Consider the following 22,550-nt stretch of genomic DNA (forward strand, 5'->3'; position numbering starts at 1 on the left):
TTGCAGTACCTGCTTGGATGTTACCGAGTGAGCCATCCCAATCACCATCTTGTGGGTAGGCTCGACACATTCAGGCAGATCAGGAAGGATATCCATGCTCTAGAGGGAGAGGTCCAACGATCCAGGATAGAACCCCTAGATCAACAAGCATATAAAGCAGACATGACCAAAAAGAGAACGGAGAAAATTCAAAATATTGGCAACTTATAACAGTGTGTTAGTAAGTTTGTATTTACGCAAGCTATAAAACAATAACAAATCAAAACATTTGTTCTCTTTTGTACGCTCTTTCTGTGCATTCGGGTCGTGTGTGTGTAAATTGCCGAAAATCATCGGCACCGCCGTGTCAAAGAAGAACACATTTGATATAAAGCAGGTTTAAATAGTACCCAGCAAAAATTTGGATCCGGTAGTCATTACGTAACCCTTTACAAAATAATGTAAACAAGCTTCTTTCGCATTACAAGTAATCTGAAAAGTAATGGGTTACTTCTTAAAAAATTTACAAGGTAATCCTACTTACTTTACTCCTCACTAAGTAATGACGACGGTGTCACAGTGAGTGTGTGTCCGACTATAAATCCTAGGGTTGTGTGTTCAACGCTCACCGTCGGCACGCGATTTTTTTTTAATTAAAAATTAACAGTTCTTGGTGCACATGTGCACTGCACATTTAAGTTCTTAAGCAACCCTTAATATTCGTGTGCGTGACATAGTATGTAGTGTCTTTGGCTAGAAATCAGAGGGTTCGTGGGTTCAATTCGGGCAGACAGCGAAATAAAATGAACTAAAATAAAAGTAAGATGTGTGATGAAATTAAAAACGCCGTGCAAGACATCTGTCCAGTATGTGGCATGGGCCCGCACGACATAAAACACCTTTTCAACTGCATAGCCAAACCTACTCATCTAACTCCAGTAGATCTGTGGTTACATCCCATCGAAGCAGCCACTTTCCTGGAACTGGAGATATACCCAGAGCCAGATTGAACAGAAGAACGAACATACAAACATAAAAACAAACACTGTTACAACAACAACAAAGGGAACAAGTTATTACTAAACTATATTAAATTATAATTTTGCATATCAATAACATTGTCCCTGTGACTATTGTACATTTTTAAGGAAACCTTGGGATAAAACTGTCTATTTTCTCATACAGGGACATTTCGGGCCCATTTCTCGGAAAGTATGGACATCCTCACAAATTTTTATGTTGTCGTCTTCTTACGATGTGCAATGTTTGGAGCAATGTCAGTGACGGAACAAGTTGAGTTTAGGGCCCAGTCCCGGATCTTGATGATATATATACCACAGATAGCCCTTGGGTTCCTGAATCTAACGATATAAATATTGTCTTGCACAAGTCCATACTTCCAGAGTTATGGGCCTTCAAAGTTCCACAATCACCAAAGACATTTCTCATACCCATGTAAAGCCCCACGGTCCCGAATTTTTTTTTAATTGTATGGTTTTTCCAATTGGCCGGCATTCGGCCTGCGATTTAGGACTTTCTCCTATGGACAGGAGCCAATCTAGGGCAAGGGAACAACATTTCTTTTAATTTTTTAAATTTTTTTTTTACTTTAAGGAGGGAATTTTCAGAATTTCAGAGGCTCATATCTCGGGAAGTATGGAATTGTGCAAGACAAAATTTATATCGTTATATTCAGGAACCCAAGGGCTATCTGTGGTATATATATCATCAAGATCCGGGACCGGGCCCTAAACTCAACTTATGCCTCAGTGACTTCTTCCGACATTTATTGTGTGCACCAGTCATTAAAAATAGTAGTCGCAGGAATTTAAGGGCTTTTGGATCATCATCTTAATAAATATGGACTGGAATGCTATTTTCACACAGTTATTAAATTCTAGAAATAATAATTTTGTTCCCGAAACATAAGTATGAATGTTTACAAATTCTTGTTCCGAGGTCTAAAGAGTTTTCGTATATATTCGAAAAAATTGTTGGCATTACTACTTCATTTGTTTATACAAGCCAATAATAAATGTTTTAATAGTTTTCTCGCTTTCACTATCTAGCCCTATTATAAATGAACTGGAAAAATAAATTTGTTATAGAATTTCTTAACTCAGTTGTCCGATTTCATTTAATCAATAACTCGCACAAACAAAAATATATATTTAATACATGCCTTATCTCAAAATCAAATGATATTTGCATTACTGTCTGCTTGCCATTCGGTTGCAAAAGCTAATGAAATTAAAATATATATATGGCTCGCTAATCGGTCCAGAATAAAAAAATCTATGGGCGTAGTAAATAATTAACCAATATTAACTAATAAATGTCGCGATGTTGCTTTTGAGATAGACATCGTTTGAATTTGCCAAGAATTGTATTTTGACATTATCATTGACATTGGAATTATTTGCTTATCTTTTGTTAAAGATAAACTACCCGGGGTTGTGGATATATCGTGGTGAAATATACCAATTCCATATATGTTTAGGTTATTATTTCAGGCCTTTACTTATGTCAAATAAGATTACATTAACAGAACATTAAAATCGTCAATTTTAAAAAAATTTTCAAAATATACTGGAGCTTATATTATATCCTTATATTCCGTACTAATATACAATTTACACCCAATTTTCACCCTAAAATTGCTACAAAATATCCATTATTAATTGTTCTCCACAGACATGGTGTCACATACAACCACATTTCAAATTTGTTTTGCAAATTTCATAAAACTCCCAAATTGCCATATGGTCATTAACCAACTTAGTCCGTTCGTTCATTCAACATAATATAAAAGTGTGTGTTTAAAAAGCTTATACTGTTATACATCTGTTATACTCATTCCTTTACTCAGAATAATTAAGTGAATGTTCTCAGAGTTTATAATACTACAAAAGAGAAATGTATCTCTTTATTACTATTCTCTGTTTATGTTAGACAACCATTAAACAAATGGGGGTTTCGGCCAATAGAAGAGGCTTCCACGTATTTAATAAGTAAAAAATAAATAAAACGGAGCATTGGGGCATATAGAAGGATTGGACCGATATAGCCCATGGTAGAACAAATACAAGGTAAAGTTAATACTACAACAAATACAACTCGAACAACAACCACAAAGGAATTTGTTTTTGTTTGTAACGTTACTGCCAGTTGTATTTGTAAACAAAACAAGGAAATGTCTATAAATTATTGGAATTTAAAAAACTAATAATTTTTCACATTTGGTTGAATATTTTGGAAAACATGAATGAAAATTCGTTACATTTTCAATTTTTATGGTTCCACATCATTCCACTAAATGCATAAATTCTCGTAGAAAGTAGAATTCTTGCAGAAAAGTTTGGGGTCGCTGGAAATTCGTAGAAAAAGGGGAAGCTGTTTCAATGTTTTGTTTTAGAAATCAAAGAAGCACATGTTTATTAGGGCTTTATTTTTTTAAATTTTAACAAAATACCTCACATATTAACAAACGCTGTATCGCCTCTTGTAATGTACCGGACATATATGTCGGTGTGCTAACTTCCAAGATACTGGATTTAATGCACTGTGAAATTAAGAGAGTTTGAGGACAGCGGGAGCCTTCTCTAGCTAGCACTAGTCGGGTGGGGGGTTCGGGTCCCTTCTCTCTAAACCACTTTTTTCATTACTTGAATTAATTATTACAGACTCCCTTCTATTTCAAAATACTAACTTTTTACCAAACAACGTTATTTCTTTACAAAGGAAATTGAGAAAAAAACAAATACTACTAAAAAAAAATCATGAGGTATTGTGATATTTTCCTAACATTATCTTATATTTTTCGAGTTCTCCCAGATGTTGAGGGGAGAAGGTGCTTCACAACCCACACCAGCCTTCGTTCTTTCGAGCACGGATTAGATTCAAGAACCCCTAAGTAAGCTTAACTCCTTTTCCTTAGTCTCTCATCTTTTGAAATGAAAACATATTAATAATTTAATTCATCATGATAGATTTCACACTAGTTTTATTCATGTTTTAGTAAACAATAATTTCATATTTTTTTTTTATTATTTTGTCTAAAGTTATGAATGTCTATATTACAGCTATTTACTTTAATATACCTTATTCATTTTATTTACCAGGATAGAAAAAAACACTAAGGTTATACTTATATGAGTATGATGTCATCGTAACAATAATTATTCGGAGATTCTTGTTTGATATTGATATTTAACAATATAAGATCTACCCTATTAATTTCATCTTGCGAGCATAAATTACTAAGTTCAATGAACTCTGAATAAAGTAAAAGTGAAGAATTTGAAGAAAGTTCTTTTGCTGTAGCAAAACAAATCACAAAAAAAACTGATCGTATAGAAGAGGGAAGTAGCAATAGCGAAATATGAAAAGTAATGATGATTACCGTTTTTACATGATCTTCAACTCTTTGTCAATTATTATTTTTGATTATCGTCGTTGCTCTTTCCCTCCCACGATTGATTTACTTTGCTACGTATGTATGTATATATGTAAATTATAAAAACAAATCAAGGCAATGTAAGAACGAGAAATATTATTTGCATATTTGTTTTGTTATTTACTCACCAACAATTTCCATGTACAGCATGAAGGCCTCCACGATGTCGATGGTGTTGTTGTTTTTTTTTCTGTTTTTTTTGTGCTGTTTTTAAGAAGTAAGAATGAGATGAGGTATTTTTGCCTTGATCGGTTTTTTTTTACAATGGCGATTTTTTTTTTTTTGGGACAGAAAAATGTCCTTTTGGATGTTTGTAGTTGGCGTTAATAATAAGCAGCTTGAATTAATAATAATTTTTAATATACATTTTTCATAATTACGACGATTTTAAGTGATTTGGAAAGGTTGTCTTGTTGACCTGTTATGGGTTTATATGCTCGGGATCTCTGGAAACAGATTTGATCTTTTCCTGGTAATGCCGGGACTATTGCAGAAGTAGTTTTACTGATGTCCACTTTGGTGTTTTTATATGCGCACACTTTGTATACCGGATGCCTTTAATATGCCTTTAAACACAACGATGTTACCAATATGTTAAGGTTAGGTTAGATCCTATTCACATGTTTTGAAGCAGCAATCTTTGGAGAAAAACGCTAGGCATGAAGGTATTAGGATGGATTCCTGACTTTTTGCCGCATATCATGGATGAGTCTTATGTTGGGGTTGTTTCAACTGGGATTTTAGTTTGTCCTTAGTAAACTTCAAGAAATTTGCCCAAGTCGCCACTGCCCTGTGGGTAGCCACGACTTGGGTCAATTATTATTGCCTTGGAAGGAATTTGTCTATGCACTTATATATTTGACGAAGGATTATTGATGGATCTACTCTGTTTTTCTGGGACTATTTGAAGTTTCCTGTTGAATATAATGCACCTAAGTTATCACGGGCGGAGTTATGGACAAATGTTAAATTTGATTACCTTCACAAAAAAAATATACGTGGTTTAGTTTTCCGTAATACTTTGGCTGTATGTTTACTTTTAAATCACAGGAAAAAGTATAAGATCGCACAGATTGTTGCTGATTTTACAGATCAATATGATATACTTCCAATAAGAATATATTACTTGAAAACTTAAATTTTTTGAAGCTTTGGGTGTTTTTCTTACGGAGTCTCAATCAGAAAGGAAGTTTGTCTAACTCGAGGTAAAAGGAGAAACCTCTAACCTAACCATATGAAACGATCGATAAATGTTTAAGGCGATATGTAGCATTATTGGTAGTATTCTTTATTTATATCGACTTATGGCAGTAGCTTTCAAACTACTTTTTTCCAACTTTTCAGTTGATAATGATGAATTTAATAAGTTGATAAAATGTAATATCTTAAAGGATTTACCTATATTTTCCGATTTTTTCACAATTTATTGATTTTTTTAATCACTTTATGAGAACATTATTTATGTTTTATTATTTTCATTTCCAATATACAAATTGTTGATTACACTTGCTGAAACCGATCGAATGACTGATCTTACCATTAGCGAATGATGCAGAGCAAAAGGCAAACAAAACAAAATCCATTAAGAGAGAATTAGTTGTAATATGTAATGTTAATGTTAAATTTAACATAATGTTAGGTAAGGGTGGAAGGATGAACTAGAAGTTAACATGTCCTAAGTGTTATACAAATAACAAGAGTACATGAGTAGGCATGTTGTTATGTATGTACATAAAAAGAGAAAATCTAAATTACACTAGTCATTGAAAGTCTGCGATTCAACTATCAAGTATTATTCTCTTTTATCTAGAAGACGCATTACAAAACCGGGTTATTTACCAGATTTCGATAGTAAATAACCAGGAAAAAGTCGTCTACAATTTTATATCTTTAGAATGAAATGTGCCCACTATTTTTCCGTCCATGTTTTCGAGGAGATAATAGTGACTACCTAGCTTTTCACGCACTTTTGCCTTCACAAAGAGAGGTGCTAATTTTGAATTGTAGTTTTTTTCTAAATTGCTTTGGGAAAAATTCCGCCTAAAAACCTCTTGGCCGACCTGAAATGTTTGCTGTCTTGTACGTAAATTGTATTGCTGTTGATTTACTTTAAACGCTTCTTTAATTCTCTTTTGCAAATCTGTTCGAATTAGTTGTAGTTGGTCATCACGACCCAATGATGTTGTGGGTTCGTTAAGCAGATTCAATGTTTTCAGCAAGGGGTATGTTGACCCATGGGTTATCATCTCAAAACCGAACAACGCATGGTATGGTGTGCATTTTATGGACTGGTGAATCGAGTTACGTAATGCACAACTTATAGAGCTAAGATTCTGGTCCCATTCTTTATGGTCTTTCTTCAGAAAAGTGCGAATACCTGCTATAATAGAACGATTCACACGTTCTGAGGCATTTGCCTGTGGGGAATAGAGTGTCGTATAAATATGATTGACACCATAGCTAGTGAAAAAGGCATTCAAGTCGTTGGCTTTGAATTGACTGCCGTTATCACTAACTATGGTCTCAGGAACTCCATAGATGTGGAAAATATTCGTTAAGATGAAGTCTTTTATAGCACCTGACGTAAATTTCCGGAGTGGACAAAGCCAATGGAACTTACTTAAATGGTCTAAGATTATAAGGATGCCTATGTTCCCAGATTTGCTTCGTGGATAAGGTCCTAACAGGTCTATGTATAGGCGCTGGAATGGTCGAACAGATACAATTTGATTAACCATGGGGGGTTTCATCACTGCATTAGGCGATTTAGTTGTTTTACACACCTCACAATTCCTAACGTAATCTTTTATATCTTGCACCATTCCAGGCCAATAGAAGTTCCTTTTGACTAAGTCGACTGTTTTGGCCATACCTCCATGTACAGCTATCGCAGAATCGTGAGCTCTAGCTATGACCTCGTTACGAAGGCGACATGGAATCCAGAGCTTCCATGCATATGGTTCTTGAGATTCTAAGCCTGAATAATGCTCAGCTCTGTAGTATACGTAATTATCTACCACTTTGATGTCTGGAAATTTAGACTGGTTATGATTTACCCTGCCTATCAGTTCTAAATAATCTTTGTCATTAAAATATGGAGATTTTAAGTCGATTTCAGGTCCGACGTTTTCTATGCTGGATACTTCTTCACATGGAATTCTTGACAACGCGTCAGGTACCACGTGTTCTTTACCCTTCCTATGGCTGATGCTGAATTTATAGGCCTGGAGTTTGAAAACCCAGCGGGCTAATCTGCCGCTTAAGTCAGGTTGACGCATCAACCATAGGAGGCTCGAATGATCTGTAACTACCTCGAACTCTTGGAGTTCAAGGTAGCACCTAAACTTTTTAATAGCTTCAACGGCGGCCAGGCATTCGCGTTCAGTCACGCTGTAGTTGCGCTGGGCCGTTGTGAGCTTTTTGCTCATAAAAGCTACCGGTTTTTCCATGCCATCTTCATCCAACTGCACAAGGACTGCGCCTATGCCGAAGTCACTTGCGTCGCAGTGGAGATAGAATTTTTTACTAAAATCGGGGTTCGAGAGTATTGGAGCTGTAGTAAGAATCTTTTTGAGCCTTTCGAATGCTGATTGAGCCTCCATGGACCACTGAAATTTTTTCTTACTTTTGAGAACCTCTGTAATTGGGTATGTTATAGACGAAAAGTCTTTTACAAACCGCCTATACCAGCCGGTTAGTCCCAAAAATCCTCGAACTTGCCTTAGATTCTTCGGAACTGGCCAATTGGTAATGGCTACAACTTTTTCTGGGTCAGTAGTGATACCACCGTTCCCGATTATGTAGCCCAGATAATTTACTTTGGTTACACAGAACTTACTTTTCGAGATATTAAGCGTAAGGTTAGCTTTCCTGAACTGTGCAGCTATCCTTACCAAGACGTCAACATGGGAGGGGAAATCTTCTGACACGATGACGAGATCATCCAAATATCCGAAAACACAGTGACGTAAGTCCGGGGGGATGATCTCGTCCATCAGCCTACACATCGTTTGCGGAGCATTACAGAGCCCGAAAGGCATTACCACAAATTGGTATAACGGCCTTCCGGGCACTGTAAATGCCGTAAGATGTTTCGATTTCTCGTCTAGGCTGATCTGCCAGAAAGCGTCTTTCAAATCCAACTTTGAAATGAGATTCGCTTTCGGCAATCGTGCAAAGATCCCCTCAATGTTGGGCAAAGGATAGGCATCCTTCTTGGTAACAGAGTTTACTCTTCTTGCGTCCAAGCAAAGTCCGACCTTATTAGGTTTAATTACTAAACGCATGGGGGAGCTCCATGCTGAATTTGAGGGTTCTATAACGCCCAGCTTTAGCATACGATCGATCTCCCCAAACATTAGTTTTTCAACCGCAGGTGACACGGGATAGAACCTCTGTTTGATAGGAGATGCGTCTCCAACATCTATAGAATGTCGAATTAGGGAGGTTCTACCCAAGCCCTGGGTCTCAAAATTGGGAAATAAATCAATAACTGATTTTAGCTGTTTCTTTTCCACAGCAGATAAGGGGAACGAGTCTGAATTTTCTACCACAAGATTTGAATCAGATTTGTCATTATTTTTTATAGGTGTCATTTGCCTAAGGGTGCTAGCTATGTTGTCTGATGCCAACAGATCAATGGAACCTATCATGTCGGGGAACAAATTAAAAACTCTCCAGAAATCTATCCCGAGAATGAGTCTCTGGGATAGCGAGGGTATTATAAAAAGTTTTATAGATTTATAATCATTTTTAAAGCAGATAACAACATCGATCCATCCAGAAACAGGTTGTGTTTTACCATCTGCTGTTTTCACTACGGATTTGCATCTTGAGAATGTAGAATATTTCGAAAAATCAATAACAGCTAAGTCGGAACCAACACAACTGATACTAGCTCCCGTATCTAAAAGCCCGTATTCTTCAAAGTCTAAGAAAGAGACTTTTGCATAATATCGTAAATCCGTGGGGTTCGATATTATAGCGGACACTAAAAATTTCTTACACAACTTTCTCTTTCGGAAAAATGCTCTTAAACGAAGTGTAGACCGTTTAGGTGCCTTTCTGATATTGTGGCAGTCTAAAGATAAATCAAAAATTTCATTTCGTTTGGCGACATATCGAGCATATCTGATGTGGTATGGAAGTTTCGGATAAAGTATTTTGGTATCCTGGCCATGAGGGTATATTATATGATTATCTGGTCTTTTCAAAATGGTAATCTTTTCACAATTATGTTTTGTTTTAGCAGGTTCTAGCGAGGTATTAACGTCACATCCGGGTAAATGTATAGATAAATAATTGGATTGACAATTTAGATTTGAGTCCACTTTATCATTTAATCCACAAGTGGACCCATTCTGGTCGGGTTTTTTGAATGTGAAGTTTTTTTGTTTTTACAGTCTACACAGTTGGGCTTGTAAACATTTTTGATCCCGCAACCATAGCAAAAAATGTTTCGTTCTCGTAAGCAATCATGCCAGTGGTGACCAATCTCATCACAATTCCAACATTTCGAAGGAATTGCTTTGTGAATGGCGTTTACATTATCTACCAAATCTTCGCTGTTATCACAATCACCTTTTGCGTCTATGTCCGCGACATATTTTCTAGGTATATTTACATTTACTGCCGGTCGGGAATGTAAGTTTTTCCTGACGTACTCATCATTTAAAAAGTGTTCCCGTGTCTGCACTAATTGGCGAAGATGGGATAGGGAGTTAATTTTTATATACAACAAATCCTGCCGAATTTCCGGTCTAAGATTTCTTGATAATATTTCAATTAAGTCAGCGTCAGGCATGGGAGTTGGCAATCTATCCATGATCGCCGAAATGGCTTCAAAAAAGGTGTCGAAAGACTCACTTGGACGTTGCTTTCGATTTCGAATTTCTTCTCGAATGTCAAACGATGTCTTGAAATCCTTGTATTGTGCTCGGATGGCCTGGCAGAAATCCTCCCAATTTAGACTAGAGGTCTGCTTGTGGTAGCGCCAGTACCAATCCTTCGCCTTTCCTACTAGCAGCGTGTTCAAATTCCTCAAAATGACCGAAAAGTCCCCATTAAAATTATCACGCGTCAGTGACCTAATTCTATACAAGAACTCTTCGATATGGATTCCATTAGATGATCCATCAAAACGTAATCCCCAGCTCTGAATAATGGACGTAGCTTTGTCCGAATACATTTGACTGACCTGCGAATTAGCAGAAGAGTTTGGAGATGAGTTTTGATTACTAAAACTTGAGTTGCTTGGGTTGCCTTGAGTTGGCGTGGGGCTTATGTGATCATTCCCAGCATGGTTGTTTGGAATTGGAAGGGGGTTCGGTGGCTGCTTGGGGAAATTATTTGGATTACTGTTGTTAGGTACTAAATTCATATTTTGAAGGAGACGAGACACATTTAACTCGATCATACGGTTTATCTTGTTATAATCTACAAAACTATCCTTATGTTTGGGAGGTGGAGAATGAACTGCATTAGCATTGGAACCCTCGGTATCTCGAATAGTGGTTCCCTGATGTTGTACGCTGTTGTTCATGTCAACTGATCCCTCTGGAAATAGATTACGGGTTGCATTGCGTGTGTTGTACTTTTTGGGCACTGCACCCCTTCCTGCGCCTTTTTGTGCTGCTATATTTTTTTTTTTTGATATTTTTTTAGAATTATCTATGGCCCTAAGCTCGCTAAGCTGACATGGTCTTTTGCATACAGGACAATTTGAAGCATTCGATAAATATTCTTCGATACATGTCCTGTGAAAGGAATGAAAACAATCAATGATAAGGAGAAGGTCTTGGCCCTCTCCCATCAAAATGTCACAAATAGCGCAATTCGGTAGTTCACCACCTACCGCACCTGTGGCTGCAGATTCTGCAAGTGATTGTGGAGGAGTACGTTCCAGAGACATAATGAGACTATGTTGGTAAAAATAACCCCAGACTCGGGTTGAAAAAATCTATTCCAAATCACGTATGGAATTTCAAAATTTTCGGGGATTAATCTGTCGTTGATTTGCAATTATTTAATTAATTTTTTAGATCAATAAAAGAATGCATATCTTTATGCTTAAGATATTACATGCGAATTCCGATACCAATATCCATTTAGGTTAGGTTAGGTTAGGTTAGGTTGAAAAGAGGGGCGAGTACTCGCCACATGTCCTGGTGGACATACACATAAGCCATGAATTAGGCCTGTTGTGCGCTCTAGTCTAAGTTTTTGAAGAAGGGGACTCTACTATAATTTAATTAAGGAACTCTGTTCCCTTAACAAAATCCCGTAATTGTTTTAGGTCGTCTACAATTACCTGATTAAGATCTGGTATTGTGTCGTTCCCTAAGAACTGGGATCTGATGTTTGCGAAAGCGGGGCATTTGCAGAGAAAATGCTCCAATGTTTCATCATCCTCTCCGCATGCCCTGCATATGCTGTTGTCTGCACAATTAATTTTGTGCAGATGAGCTTGTAAACCGAGGTGACCTGTAAGAACACCTGTAAGTCTACTCAACTCTGCTTTACCTAGCAGTAGTAGGTTTTTAGTTTTTTCCTCATTTGGGTCTCCCCATAGGATTTTTGTGGTTTCCCCTAATTCCTCTCTATTCCATAGGGATAAGTGGGCATTTTTTGCCCAATTTTTTAACTCTAGCCGAGACGCATTTAGTGGCTTTGCGTTCGCTACGTTTACAGTTGCTAATTCCCTTCCCTTTTTTGCCAGAGAATTTGCTATCTCATTACCTCTATTCCCCGCATGTCCCGGTACCCATATTATACGCACCGTGCCATGCTGAGTATAGCTGTTGATCGAATTTATACAATCCAGGACTGTTTGTGATTTTACTGTCTTGGATGTTATTGCTTTGATTGCAGTTTTACTGTCCGTAAGGACGTTTACAGTAGTTGGCCTCGTGTTGGCATTAAGCCAGTTCAGACACTCTGTGATCGCTCGGATCTCCGCTTGATGGACCGTATTGTGATCCGGCAAACGAAGAGATATTTCGGTCTCTGGTTCTTCAATAAAGAGACCCAGTCCCGTTCTCCCACCTAGCATTGAGCCGTCTGTATAACAGCAGTTTCCAGTCGGCATTTGTGCTAGATTTCCGCCGATCCACGAGTCTCTGTCTGGAATTAATGCCTCGCATGAGGCAGCTACAAATGTTTCAGGTATACGGTCCGATGCAATGTTATCTATTGACTCTCCCGTTGTTACCTGTAGAATGTTTTGATGGTATGTTACGTGGTCCTTACTGATCCACTCGTCCATCGCTTTAAGTCGAATAGCTGCGACAGCCGCTTCATACCTTATCTGGATTTCTATTGGGTGTATATATAGAATAGTTTCTAAAGCCCTCGTTGATGTTGTCCTCATTGCGCCGCTTACACTTAGACAGCACATTCGTTGGACTTTCTGTAGTATTTTAATATTACACTTTTTATCCATAGCTGTCCACCAGACTACTGAAGCGTATGTTAGAATAGGTCTAACTACGCTTTTGTATAGCCAGTGTGTCATCTTAGGATTAAGACCCCACTTGGCGCCTATAGCCCTTCTGCAGGTTGACCAACATCTATGAGCTTTATTGGCTCTTTCCTGAATATGGTCTTTCCATTTAAGTTTCCTATCCAGAATTACTCCCAGATATTTGACTTTATTGGAAATATTGATCGTCTTGTTTAGGAAAACTGGTTCTTCAAAGTGTCCCAGTTTTGTTTTCCTAGTAAACAGACATATTTCCGTTTTTTCCGGGTTTACATTAAGACCTCTTGGTCTAGCCCAGTTATACGCTATTTTTAGGGCTGATTCAGCTCTTCTGCATAGCAAGTTTGGATTCTTACCCCTCAGAAGTATTATAACGTCGTCTGCATAACAGACTGGGTCAAATCCCTCATCGGTTAAAGTCCTTAATAGACTATTTATGGTAGTGACCCATAGGAGTGGGGATAAAATCCCCCCCTGTGGCGTACCCTGACCAACTTTGTCCTTTATTTTTACGTCAAGTAGCCCGCAGCTTATCCATCTATTCCTTAGCATGTGGCTTATCCAGTCCCTGAGGGCCCGATTCACCTGAAACTTATCTAAGGATTGGATAAGGGTTTCGGTGCTGACGTTGTTGAAAGCACCCTCGATATCAATGCATACCGCTAGTGTATACATCTTCCTGTCGAAGGTGCTCTCGATGTGGTGTACAACCTCATGTAATGCGGTTTCCACTGATCTACCTTTAACGTATGCATGTTGTTTGTATTTAAGCATATCGTTTGGAATCTTGCTCTTAATCATGGTGTCGACTATTCGTTCCATGGTTTTAAGCAGGAAGGATGTTAGGCTTATCGGACGATAAGACTTAGGAATTGCGTAACTAGCCTTCCCAGGTTTGGGGATAAATACTACCCTCGCCTCCTGCCAGGCTTTAGGAGTATACGCAAGTTTTAAGCATGCGTTAAAAATTCCAGATAGTATGGGCGCAATGTAGTCCATCTCTTTCTGGAGTAAGGCCGGAAATATCTCATCCGGCCCCGCTGCTTTGAAAGGTTTGAAGCTCTTGATGGCATCCTTTACCATCGCTTCATCAATTGTTGGTGCTTCCTCTGTATCACATTCCCTCATTACCGGCAACCCTGCGTGCGTCGCAGTGTTCGGCGGGAAATGTGTATTCATCAAAAGCCCCAGCGTGTCCTCGATTGTTTCCATCTTATTTCCCATATCATTCACCATGATCTCGGTTTGTGTATGGGTTTTCGATAGAAACTTTTTTATTTTGGATACATCATTTACGCTGACTACCTGTTCACAGAAAAGTTTCCAGGAATTGCGCTTTGCTGTTCTAGTCATTTTGTTGTATTCTTTAAGTTTTGTGTGATAGTTGTCCCAGAATACAGCTAATTTCTTTCGTCGAGCTCTGTTGTAAAGCCTTCGGACCTCTTTGCCTTTGTTACGAATTTCACCTGTCATCCAGGGTTTTTCGTAGGCAGATTTCCTCTCTCGAAGGGGACAACTTTCTTCGAATGACTTTACTAAGACCTCCGTTATAATGTTGACATTTCTGTCTATATCTTCCGTGCTTAGGCATTCATGTCTATCGTGCCCTAGCCTATCTTTTATTAGTTTCCCAAATTGTATCCAATTGGTTTTGGATTTATTTCGGAAACTTATAGGTTTCGGTGGTGGCCGTGTTAGTTCAAATCTTATATAACGATGATCCGAGAAGGAGTGCTCTTCCGAGACCCTCCAATTCTGCACCTCGTTTATAAGATTTTCGGAACATATTGTTATATCTAATACCTCTTCCCTAATCTTGTTAACAAAGGTGGCTTTGTTGCCTATGTTAAGGGTTATTAGGTCGTTAGTATTCAAGAAATCTAAAAGGGCTTGGCCCCTTTTGTTAGTATTAGTACTACCCCACGCAATGTGGTGTGAGTTAGCATCGCTACCTACTAGTACTTCGTTACCTGTTTGTTTTGCTTTCCTCACCAACCGCTGCAGTTCCGACGAAGGTGGTAGTGTCGGCGAGTCGAACGGTAAATATACTGATGCAAGGTATATATTGCCATTCCCCAGCTTCAGCACAGTTGCGTCCGATGTTGACAACTCTGGAGAGAAAAGAAAACTTAAGTTTTTGTGACATATTATACAGGTTCTCGGTCGAGACCCCGTATTTGCATAAAACAATTGGTAGTTTATATGGTTTAGTCCAGAGACCTTGTTCTGAATAGTCCAAGGTTCCTGGATCAAGCCAATATGGATTTTACCTGTATTGATTTTCTCCATCAGGGCCATCCATTTAGTTCTGAGATATTATAAATAAGTTGAGTTTGTATATAGCAATTCAGTTCAAAACTATGTTTTCATTCGCCAGATGAGAATACAAAGAATAAGGAATGAGAAAGATAATAAAACAAATTCTTAGGAAAATATCAAAAATATAATTTGGGCTATGGAGCAAAAGGTAAGGCTATATTCTATACTCCCGGAACACACCAGTTTGGCAGTTCATTGCGTTATACTGTTAAGTAGTAGTCACGAAAATGCTCACATAATGGCAGATTCAGTGATGTCCATCTTACAAAACAGCGACTGATTCCCAAGTTGCCAAAAGTTTAAAAAAAATAGACCTACAAAGAGCTATTAAGTGAAGGAATTCCCTTAACCACTGCCTCTGATTCCCTTTAAACGGCTATCTTTTAAGATCGGTTAGCTTTTCCGAAACAAAAAAATCAGAAAGCCAATCATCCAGAACATATCCGATAGCTATTAAAGCAACCATAAGCCAGCAATCAAGTATATTCCAATCACTACTAAAGGTATAAATATAGAGCCAAAATATATATTTGCATATATCTATCCGGCCCCACGTTGGGCGCCAAATTCTGTAATGTACCGGACATATATGTCGGTGTGCTAACTTCCAAGATACTGGATTTAATGCACTGTGAAATTAAGAGAGTTTGAGGACAGCGGGAGCCTTCTCTAGCTAGCACTAGTCGGGTGGGGGGTTCGGGTCCCTTCTCTCTAAACCACTTTTTTCATTACTTGAATTAATTATTACAGACTCCCTTCTATTTCAAAATACTAACTTTTTACCAAACAACGTTATTTCTTTACAAAGAAAATTGAGAAAAAAACAAATACTATTAAAAAAAAATCATGAGGTATTGTGATATTTTCCTAACATTATCTTATATTTTTCGAGTTCTCCCAGATGTTGAGGGGAGAAGGTGCTTCACAACCCACACCAGCCTTCGTTCTTTCGAGCACGGATTAGATTCAAGAACCCCTAAGTAAGCTTAACTCCTTTTCCTTAGTCTCTCATCTTTTGAAATGAAAACATATTAATAATTTAATTCATCATGATAGATTTCACACTAGTTTTATTCATGTTTTAGTAAACAATAATTTCATATTTTTTTTTATTATTTTGTCTAAAGTTATGAATGTCTATATTACAGCTATTTACTTTAATATACCTTATTCATTTTATTTACCAGGATAGAAAAAAACACTAAGGTTATACTTATATGAGTATGATGTCATCGTAACAATAACACTGTGATACAAATGGAGACAAAATTTTTTTGCAGTATTTCTGATGCACAAATTCGGGTTTGTGGGAGTCCATAGAAGACGAAAATACCTTTGGTTTCTTTGGGTCACTTCGGGTTTTGATTTTATAACGGTAAATGTAGTGAAAAATGGACTTTCTTGGATTTTCAAATTTAAACGGACATTACTTCTTTTTTCCACAACCGATATGCACACACTGTTTTTCATTATAAAGGGGAGAGTAATGCCATTCGAACAAGCCATCGGTTTTTAAAATCGGTTAACAAATGGCTAAGTAATAGTGGTTTAAGTGTGACAAAAACGCATTAAAAAACAGTAAAATGTTTTTCCTTGTGCTCTAGGCTGCGTAAACGACACCTAACTGTACAATTATTTACTGTTAACATGTAGGAAATTTAGTTGGCTTTCCAAAATGGGAAAAACCAACGAAATGGGTTGAAAAATGAATGCGTTACGGCATCTTTTGTATTTCAACTTTTTGGTTTTTTTCATATTTTCCTTTATAAAAGATGGGTATCTTAGCATGTATGATTCTAATTGTGATTATCCTGCCTAACAATTACGCACAAGGTATCAATGTTTTATAAAGGAAAATATGAAAAAAACCAAAAAGTTGAAACCCAAAAAATGCCATAACGCATTCATTTTTCAACGGATTTTGTTGGTTTTTCCCATCTTGGAAAGCCAACTAAATTTTCTACTTGCTAACAATAAATAATTGTACAGTTAGGTGTCATTTACGCAGCCTAGAGCACAAGGAAAAACATTTTACTGTTTTTTAATGCGTTTTTGTCACACTTAAACCACTATTACTTAGCCATTTGTTAACCGATTTTAAAAATCTATGGCTTGTTCGAAAGGCATTACTCTCCCCTTTATAATGAAAAACAGTGTGTGCAAATCGGTTGTGGAAAAAAGAAGTAATGTCTGTTTAATGTTGAAAATCCAAGAAAGCCCATTTTTCACTACATTTACCGTTATAAAGTGAAAACCCGAAGTGACCCAAAGAAACCAAAGGCATTTTCGTCTTCTGTGGACTCCAACAAACCCGAATTTATGCATTAGAACCCCTGCAAATTTTCACTGTAGCACAGTGTAATTATTCGGAGATTCTTGTTTGATATTGATATTTAACAATATAAGATCTACCCTATTAATTTCATCTTGCGAGCATAAATTACTAAGTTCAATGAACTCTGAATAAAGTAAAAGTGAAGAATTTGAAGAAAGTTCTTTTGCTGTAGCAAAACAAATCACAAAAAAAACTGATCGTATAGAAGAGGGAAGTAGCAATAGCGAAATATGAAAAGTAATGATGATTACCGTTTTTACATGATCTTCAACTCTTTGTCAATTATTATTTTTGATTATCGTCGTTGCTCTTTCCCTCCCACGATTGATTTACTTTGCTACGTATGTATGTATATATGTAAATTATAAAAACAAATCAAGGCAATGTAAGAACGAGAAATATTATTTGCATATTTGTTTTGTTATTTACTCACCAACAATTTCCATGTACAGCATGAAGGTGTCATTTACGCAGCCTAGAGCACAAGGAAAAACATTTTACTGTTTTTTAATGCGTTTTTGTCACACTTAAACCACTATTACTTAGCCATTTGTTAACCGATTTTAAAAATCTATGGCTTGTTCGAAAGGCATTACTCTCCCCTTTATAATGAAAAACAGTGTGTGCAAATCGGTTGTGGAAAAAAGAAGTAATGTCTGTTTAATGTTGAAAATCCAAGAAAGCCCATTTTTCACTACATTTACCGTTATAAAGTGAAAACCCGAAGTGACCCAAAGAAACCAAAGGCATTTTCGTCTTCTGTGGACTCCAACAAACCCGAATTTATGCATTAGAACCCCTGCAAATTTTCACTGTAGCACAGTGTAATTATTCGGAGATTCTTGTTTGATATTGATATTTAACAATATAAGATCTACCCTATTAATTTCATCTTGCGAGCATAAATTACTAAGTTCAATGAACTCTGAATAAAGTAAAAGTGAAGAATTTGAAGAAAGTTCTTTTGCTGTAGCAAAACAAATCACAAAAAAAACTGATCGTATAGAAGAGGGAAGTAGCAATAGCGAAATATGAAAAGTAATGATGATTACCGTTTTTACATGATCTTCAACTCTTTGTCAATTATTATTTTTGATTATCGTCGTTGCTCTTTCCCTCCCACGATTGATTTACTTTGCTACGTATGTATGTATATATGTAAATTATAAAAACAAATCAAGGCAATGTAAGAACGAGAAATATTATTTGCATATTTGTTTTGTTATTTACTCACCAACAATTTCCATGTACAGCATGAAGGCCTCCACGATGTCGATGGTGTTGTTGTTTTTTTTTCTGTTTTTTTTGTGCTGTTTTTAAGAAGTAAGAATGAGATGAGGTATTTTTGCCTTGATCGGTTTTTTTTTACAATGGCGATTTTTTTTTTTTTTGGGACAGAAAAATGTCCTTTTGGATGTTTGTAGTTGGCGTTAATAATAAGCAGCTTGAATTAATAATAATTTTTAATATACATTTTTCATAATTACGACGATTTTAAGTGATTTGGAAAGGTTGTCTTGTTGACCTGTTATGGGTTTATATGCTCGGGATCTCTGGAAACAGATTTGATCTTTTCCTGGTAATGCCGGGACTATTGCAGAAGTAGTTTTACTGATGTCCACTTTGGTGTTTTTATATGCGCACACTTTGTATACCGGATGCCTTTAATATGCCTTTAAACACAACGATGTTACCAATATGTTAAGGTTAGGTTAGATCCTATTCACATGTTTTGAAGCAGCAATCTTTGGAGAAAAACGCTAGGCATGAAGGTATTAGGATGGATTCCTGACTTTTTGCCGCATATCATGGATGAGTCTTATGTTGGGGTTGTTTCAACTGGGATTTTAGTTTGTCCTTAGTAAACTTCAAGAAATTTGCCCAAGTCGCCACTGCCCTGTGGGTAGCCACGACTTGGGTCAATTATTATTGCCTTGGAAGGAATTTGTCTATGCACTTATATATTTGACGAAGGATTATTGATGGATCTACTCTGTTTTTCTGGGACTATTTGAAGTTTCCTGTTGAATATAATGCACCTAAGTTATCACGGGCGGAGTTATGGACAAATGTTAAATTTGATTACCTTCACAAAAAAAATATACGTGGTTTAGTTTTCCGTAATACTTTGGCTGTATGTTTACTTTTAAATCACAGGAAAAAGTATAAGATCGCACAGATTGTTGCTGATTTTACAGATCAATATGATATACTTCCAATAAGAATATATTACTTGAAAACTTAAATTTTTTGAAGCTTTGGGTGTTTTTCTTACGGAGTCTCAATCAGAAAGGAAGTTTGTCTAACTCGAGGTAAAAGGAGAAACCTCTAACCTAACCATATGAAACGATCGATAAATGTTTAAGGCGATATGTAGCATTATTGGTAGTATTCTTTATTTATATCGACTTATGGCAGTAGCTTTCAAACTACTTTTTTCCAACTTTTCAGTTGATAATGATGAATTTAATAAGTTGATAAAATGTAATATCTTAAAGGATTTACCTATATTTTCCGATTTTTTCACAATTTATTGATTTTTTTAATCACTTTATGAGAACATTATTTATGTTTTATTATTTTCATTTCCAATATACAAATTGTTGATTACACTTGCTGAAACCGATCGAATGACTGATCTTACCATTAGCGAATGATGCAGAGCAAAAGGCAAACAAAACAAAATCCATTAAGAGAGAATTAGTTGTAATATGTAATGTTAATGTTAAATTTAACATAATGTTAGGTAAGGGTGGAAGGATGAACTAGAAGTTAACATGTCCTAAGTGTTATACAAATAACAAGAGTACATGAGTAGGCATGTTGTTATGTATGTACATAAAAAAAGAAAATCTAAATTACACTAGTCATTGAAAGTCTGCGATTCAACTATCAAGTATTATTCTCTTTTATCTAGAAGACGCATTACACTCTACAAGCGGTGATTTACTGCGCGGCTTATCGTTCGAACTTGGAGGAGGTTACATATCATTGATACGAAGAAGTCTTTCTGGGAAATGGTTTTTTTCCGAATGATATATTTTTTTCTCAAAAAATATATGTCCCTAATGTACATCGAAATAGAAATGAATGTATAAAATGTCATATGAAATTTGACACTAACACTACAACCCAGTTCAGTCAGCTGGGTATTGCTGCTACCTTGCTTGTTCTACCATGGATATAGTCCAGATAATCACAAGGACTAGCCATTCCGAAAAGTTTTCTTAAACTGGATTAAAGTAGAGCCTAAAGGAGCGTGTTCTATAAAAGTGGATGGCAACAGATTGATATAGGCCTCTGAATATACCAAATCCAGAAACATGGTTTCAACTTCAGAAATTCCAAACAAAAAATCAAATGCATTTTAATATTAATACCGGACTTTTTCTTATTGGGTTTATTGCGTTTCCGATTTCTATCTTTTATACTCAGCTAATCGAAATTTTTGTTAGAGAAATGAACCCTAAAATGGCAACTCTGCTCCTACGTCATTCATTGAGAGAGAGTACATCCTGAAAAACCACAAGAGAGTTGTTGACATTGGTGTACAATGTTACCAAAAATAACTGTTGACTGTTAGCCAGGCAGTTCAAGAACATTTTAGCCTAATCTATAAAATAAACTTGTCGACAGTAGGATACTTCAGTGGATGTTTAACTATCGATAGTTTCTTTCCGGAAAGGAAACGAAAGGCACAGTTATATAGATTATGAATAGAAAAAATATTTGTAAATGAATGGAACGGAACCGTGTTTTTTTATTTGTTGTTCGACGTCAGTATTTTACGTTTCATTAAGTTGTCGGTTCCCTGCCTGTCATAAAAGAGAGAATTAGAAAAAATACGCGCGTGAGAGTTGTTTTCTGATTTGTAAGTGTGTTTGGCGGTGTTTGTGTGTGTAAATTTCGGCGAGTGCTTGATGTGGTGTATGTAATTTTTAAAACTCAATGGAATGAAGCAGCCAGCCAATATAAAGCAAAACAACAACAATGCACAAACCAACACAGCCACCCTAACCACAATCTACATTTAAGCTTTCTATACAACAAAAAGAGGAAGGTTAAAAAACATTGGATAACAACATACAAACATCCACACTTGAATGGGAAAATTCTAACAAAAAGTAAGTGCGAGTTTTGGCACATGAGTGTGTTTCAGTCTGTCTGTCTTGTTGTTATGTTACAACTTACAATACAAGAACAATAGAAAAATTTAGAAAATTGACGATTAAAAAAAATGAGTGAGCAATATAGGATTTTCTCAAAAATAGGATTTTATGATATTTTTATTTTTAAACTGGGACTCCCATATAAGATATTAATCAAATAAAAAGTCTCAATTTAACATAAAACACCATCATCTCTTGAACAAAATACTAAGGGAAATTGAAGTATTTTATTTTAATTTCAACAGGGAAGCGAAGTAATTTTCTTGACAGTAAACAAATAAGAACGTGTTTCTTTCGGCAATGTTTGTTTGTTTTTTTTTTTTGAATCCAATGAGGAGTTCTTGGACGTTGGAAATATGCTTGATCAAACAGTACCCATATACCCATATGTATGCCGCAGAGTGTAGCCGCAGTGGACAAAAATCTAAAAATGTGATGTTAACTTTTATATATGTTTAAGTTTCTTTCTTACAGTAAACACACCAGATACGACGAATCTGAAAGAATTTTGTCGATATGTGCATCCATAATATATAGCTCTTTAAATATGAAAAATATATCCAAGGTAATCTAAAGCGATAATCATATAAAAATTAGACGACCACTAAAATAATTATTTCTAATAATTTTGTTAATAATATTAAAAGTTTGGGATGGGGATTTCATGGGTGGGCTATAAATATAAAATTTTAGTACAATAAGTTGACATCAACTGGACATGGGCAAAGTACCGTTATCAAGAATTAAAAATTCATATTTGATAAAAACAAAGTAAATTCTTAATATTTCAAAAGGTATACAATCTCTTTCGAA

The 22,550-nt window shown here is 36.3% G+C and overlaps 2 protein-coding genes across 3 annotated transcripts in view; one reads left to right on the top strand and one right to left on the bottom strand.

The window, feature by feature from the left end:
- PIG-K (Phosphatidylinositol glycan anchor biosynthesis class K) overlaps positions 1-22,550 on the bottom strand; it is a 478,228-nt gene that overhangs the window by 340,091 nt on the left and 115,587 nt on the right. The window lies entirely within an intron of this gene.
- LOC141396711 (uncharacterized) overlaps positions 21,234-22,550 on the top strand; it is a 253,927-nt gene continuing 252,610 nt past the window's right edge. Inside the window, exons 1-2 of one of the 2 annotated variants that reach the window (XR_012411230.1) lie at positions 21,234-21,439; positions 21,604-21,692. The gene's annotated coding sequence lies outside the window, so the exon portion shown is untranslated. Of the gene's footprint in view, positions 21,693-22,550 lie in introns of both variants that reach the window. The other variant, XM_073972348.1, reaches the window with a different exon arrangement.

Source organism: Musca autumnalis, unplaced genomic scaffold, assembly GCF_047663935.1.
Source record: "Musca autumnalis isolate F117 unplaced genomic scaffold, ASM4766393v1 scaffold_3, whole genome shotgun sequence".
NCBI classification, from domain to species: domain Eukaryota; kingdom Metazoa; phylum Arthropoda; class Insecta; order Diptera; family Muscidae; genus Musca; species Musca autumnalis.